Below are 6000 nucleotides of genomic sequence, written 5' to 3' on the forward strand. Positions count from 1 at the left end.
TCGCTTCCCAGGACAAAGCTGTCAGCCAGTTCACCTGCTGCTCCCTGATGGAGAGATAAACTGACGGTGAGATGTCAGACTTAACATCAGGGCTGGTGCTTCTCTTCTCCTTCTATGCTGTCTTGACTGAAAAACTGAATAAAGTGTATGGAGGCTTTAGTTACATTTATATATTCACATTATATGTCTTTTCTGTTAAATATTTGCAAATTCACATTTTCCATAATGAAGATAAGGAGGAGACGGGGATTTTACATCAAGTTAAGCTGTAAAATTATGAAGTATTAATGTGAATTACTCCATTTAAAAAACTCTGAGCAGGTTGGAGGCAGAATGTAAATACCACATCTCCCCCATTAGTGTTGTTGAGACTTGAAACTGAAAATTAAGTCACCAAAGCAAGATAGCAGCAAAGACTGGAACCGTTTGCATCCATTTCATGCCTTATGGACATACTTTATACACAGATGGTTGTTGATATGACGTTGAGTTGTGAAGCCTCAAACTCAAAGCTCCATGTTTTAAAACAAGGAGCTCAGCTGACCAAAAAATATAGCATGTGACTTCTGGCTCACAGAAAAGGAACTTGTCAGTCATATTCTGAGCCAACCCTTTCTAATTATAAATCCATCATTTAAAAAGTAAATAGTATGTAATGAACAAGACCTGACACTTTAAGCTGAGAACTCTTAGTATTTACTGAGATTGAAAATCAAGGGAGCAGACAGTTTTTTTCCCCCATTAACGTCTATGTAACCAGACATTTTTAAGGCCAGCAGCGTGGCCCCCTCCTGGCCAATAGAGAGAATACAGGTCTAAGATGCTTCAAGTCTGAATTCACTTTTCAGACTGAGAAATGACCACCATCTTTTCTGCACAGTCTGTATTTTCAGAGGATTTTGAGAAGATTGTTTTCTTGTTTGCTTCTTTGTTTCTTACTCAACATAAGACCTATGACTTATCCAAGCATCAAAAAATGACGCCTAACTCTAGGGACGAACCAGTGTTGTGTCTACACACAAGAGACAACTTAAAAAATAACCAATTTTTCAGTCGTATATTCAGGCACTTATTCAGCAAAGGCCTGGCAACAGACCTGAGAGATGCTTCTAGCCCTTCCATTTAGCTACTGTGGAAGTGCGGCTGACAAGAAGCCCTTCTTAAGGAAGGGAAATTCCTTGAAAAGGCAGAGGTATACCAAATTGTTCTGCATCAGCCAAAATAATTGGACTGGAAAATCAGTGGCAACAAGTCTTAAGACGTGATGAATCCAAATTGTCCTCGATATGTAATGAAGAAGTGCAATGGTGAGTGTGTATGTGACACCTACAAATGTATGGTCACAATTGTAATCTGGTTTAAGAACTAATTTATGTAAAATGCCTTATTTTTATTTTATTGGAGTTATGGAGATGTATACAACATTTTAGTAGTCTGAGTTAATTATAATGCACATTTACGAACATTTAAGAAACCATTTTTTGTCTTAGTTTGAAGAATGCGAATGTTAGAGAAAGTCTATTTTCACAGACTGAGAGAAAACTGAACTTTCCCACCAGTTGTAATGGGAGCTGCTATTCCACCTGTAGTGCAATTAGATGGCAGGGCTTAATGCATGTGCTTCATTATGTAGCTCTGGGGCACACCTCTTTTATCCTAAAGTTACTGGAAATTTTACAATTGAGTAACATGATTTTGACATAACCTTACTTACTATGTTTCTATATGCAAATAGTCTAGTCTATACCGATTTCTGGGCAGAATATATTTGTTTATTGTTTGCATATGTGATGTATTGGGGAACATGTTAAGGCATAAAGAGAGTTTACAATGTTAATAATAAGCAGGTTAATAGCAGCATTGATGCTACTGCACAAAAATATTTTTGAAGCAGGACAGCAGATAGTCACAGATTTATTGTAAATAAGGAGACTGATTTTGTAGATTTATACATGAAAAAAAGCTAAGTGGGTTTAAAATGAGAACTTGATAAGATGTGATGCTTTTTATCACAAGAGAAACAAAGCTTTTGGGGGAAAGAGGAATGTATGTGTAAATGAACTGTAAAGAATGATGTGAAATTCTGACGAGAAAGAGACTCCGTTGAAGGCCTGTAACATCTACAGCTATCTGTAAAACAAACGGGAGGCTTTTCATGGTTCGTGTCTGCATTTCAGCCAGTTGTGTTGGAGATTTTGTCAAAACTGAAACAGGAATTCTAAATACAGAAAAATACTATCAGATTTTGACCCACCATGTGGTAATACTTCCATTTCCACAACTCAAAAAAGCATCAGATTGATAACAGTTTCATTTGTCAGCATGCCACAACACAACTCTATGTCATGGACTGGCCTCCCCAGAACCTGGAACTTTATAGAACAATACTGAAGCCGTGTAGGGGCCATCTTAACAGAAAAATACAGCTAACATCCAGAGACAAGCCTTGAAATCTGAGTTCAGGTTGTGATGAAGATTAAATATACGGACTTTCAAGCAGGTTAAAATCGTACAAATTCTGCTTCCATCTTATCTTATCTGTCACAGTCTGCAGAGACAGGCCGTGCGGTGGTGTGTGTGATGGACCCAGGTGTGTACACAAGTGAGTAGACGGGAGTGAACTTAACAGAAAGCAAGCCTTTATTATGGCTGAAGACAAAGTGTACAAACAAAGCAGGGATAGCGTGACTTAGTGATGGGTCGTTCGCGAACGAAATGGCTCTTAGAGCCGGTTCTTTGAAGTGAACGACGCGAGCCGGCTCCTTATTGGGAGCCGTGAGTTTTTTTTCTTTTCTTTCTCTCACCCTTTCTCTCGCCTTTTTTCCGCTAAACTCCGCACGCGCGGCCTGTACTTTGCGCTGGGCAGAGGGGGGGGGAGGGGCGTTAGTTACACTTGCAGCAGCTCAGGAACAGAGCCAGAGAGGGACAACAACGTCACATTAGAAAGGTATAGTAATCATCAACTATTTTCAGTTGCAGATCATAAAGGATTCAGAAAGTTTATTCATGCAGGCCCATATGACAGAGAATGTGCATCTTCTTTTTGTTTTAATATTTTAATTTATATTTAATTGTGTTGTGGTTTGCAGTGTTTTTTGTTATTTCACGTTAAATTTGTTTAAAAGGAAAAAGCTGAAAATTTAAATAGTTAAAAGTTTAAAATGTAAATAGTTGTTTTTTGTATTATATGATTTATTTATTACATTTTATGTGGAGTGAATAAATAAAGTATATTTATGGTGGCCCTTAGAGACAAAGCACGTACAAACTCCAAAACGCGTAAAAAAAAAACCTCAGACACACTTACAAACCCCGAAGCATGTACAAACTCCAAAACACGTACAAACTCAGAATCACGTACAAACTCAGAATCACGTACAAAAGACAACAGAAGTGCTCCAGGATGCTGGGCGCAGTGTTGAGCTTTTGTTACCTAGTGGCTACACAAGCCAGGAAGTATCAACAACCGGATTTGGTGTGTGGTAGTAACAGGTAAATGATTTTTTTAAAATATTTGAATAAATATGAGTGCTTGTCTATAAATACACAAACAATACACACATACTTTCAATTGTGTAATTTAAGTGATCTGGGTAGCTCTGTTTTGGAAGTTCAGTTAACGCTAGAAATGTGTTTTGGAGTTTGTACGTGCTTTTTGGAGTTTGTATATGCTTTAGAGTGTGTACGTGCTTTGTCTCTAGGGGCCATATATATATATATATATATAAATAAAACCACTTTTTTTACATTAGTAATTCCTTTTGTGCATAATTTTATATTTTTGTTAATAATAAATTAATTAAAGCAACAAAACAACCTGAAGAGCCGGTTCGGAGCCGAAAGAGCCGGCTCTTTTTAGTGAGCCGAGCCGAAAGAGCCGGATCTCTAAAAAGAGCCGGAAATCCCATCACTAGCGTGACTAAACTAGACTCTAACTAAACTGGGAAAACTAATACTGTGACAAACTAAGAAGACTCAGAGACTATGATGATCACTGCAAAGACTGACCATGAAAACATGGAGGTGAGAACACAGACGACGTGACACTGAACACAGCAAGACTGAGGACTAAATACACACATGAGGTGATCAGGGGAAGTGGAGACACATGAGGACACAGCTGACTAGAATGAAACATAATTACAGCACAGGGGAGAGTTAACCTAAATGCAGTGAACAAAGAACACCAGACTCTTTCAAAATAAAACAGGAAACCCAGAGACATGAAGATAAATCATGACATAACCTTAACATAACCACACAGACATGAAACATGACAGGTAGACGCACGAATCAGGGAGACTGAGTACAGGGAGAGATGACAGAAACAACTAAGAAATTAACTAGATCAAAAATGGATACAAAAATACATAAAACTCAAACACTGGGTCACACGACCCAGCCCATGACATTATCTGGTTTCATATGTTTCAGGTTTTGCATGTTGCTGCACCTCTTAGCAAAATATACTGTGCAAAGGGTTGTTTGAATTTACTGTATGCTTTGCATTTTTCTTGCTAACTATTTACACATTCAATACAATGAATATAGGAATGTGAACAATACTTGTGTGTTGTTCATACAAACATACCAAAGCAGACATAAATCAGCAAAGAAATTTCAGAAATTATGTTAAAATCTCTACTGATTAACAAATCAAATTTCCAAATCTGGAAACAGCAATCAATACAAAGCAAAGTTAAAGAGGCTGAGAGAGAAAGAGAGACCAAGAGGCCAAGCAGCGGGTTGAGAGAGAGGACGTGATTGGCTTAAGTCAGTGCCGAAAGATTGTTTCCTTTGGCCCTGTGCTGTGATTTCCTGCTCTGTGATCATCTCTTCCATATGATTAGGCCAATGTGCAGAGCATGCAGTCATATGACGGGCTTTGCTGCACGCTGGCTGTGCAGACAAATGAAGCAAAGCAGCGACACAGTCAGCAGGCCAACACACAGAGGATTATCTGTAGCAATGAGGAATACACATGGGTGAATTGCTTTAGCTACCAAGTTGGAACTGTTAATAAGTTGCAACTGTTAATATTGGCTCAGAAATATGCGTTAGCACCTTGTTTGATGGTCAGAGTTGTGAATAGCGCCTCTACATGATATTTTGAAAGTTTGATCAGTCGTGTATCAAACCAGGTCCTTTAAATTTGTATTTTAAATCAAGTCTGTACATGGATGCTTAAAACCAATCCTCACAAACATGGATGTTGAAATTCACATACACAAATATATGCACACACATACACACACGTATGAAAGTAGACCTAAGGAGCCCTGAGTAGGGTCGATGTAATATAATTAGCCCAAATCAGTGACCTCTTTTCAGACCCTACACAATGCCAGAGGGGCCCTGCTCTCCCTCCACGTCAGCCTCCCAACACACAGACACAAATTCATCTTGCCACAATCAACACAAGCCTCCAGAGTCACCCAGCTGGGACCTTCGGGATAATGGACCAGTTAGCGGTGAGGGACAGTGTGCCAAACACAGAAGGGGGAAAAAAGAAAGCCACACCAAAATGTAACACTGAGAAAACATCATGTCCAGAGATCCAGAAGAAATAAAGTCCATTTATATTACTGTAAAACTAGCCACATATCACAGCCACAAACACTTTCTAATAAAGCAGCAATATCATATATATGTATGTATATGTAAACATATATGTAGTATAAGGTATATTGTACGTAGTATATTTTATTGGCTACATTTTTTAATGTAAAATCTTTAAATGGAGCAAAAAAATCATGTGCAATATTGTTCTTTTATGTTTACATTTCAAAACAATAATAATAAAAACTGAAGAAAGCCACAATAAAAATAGGATATAAAAATAAAATCAAACTCTGCCTAATGAGAGAAGCAGTAGCACAATGTGTTTTGCAGCAGCTGGACAAGTCTGTTCTGTAAGATACATGACTTGGTTTTCAGAGTATTCATGTGATTACAGAAGATAAAACACAAATGCAACAGAGGGTGAAAAAAATGAAACAT

Source organism: Neolamprologus brichardi, chromosome 11 (assembly GCF_056152115.1).
Source record: "Neolamprologus brichardi isolate AB-2024 chromosome 11, ASM5615211v1, whole genome shotgun sequence".
NCBI lineage: Eukaryota > Metazoa > Chordata > Actinopteri > Cichliformes > Cichlidae > Neolamprologus > Neolamprologus brichardi.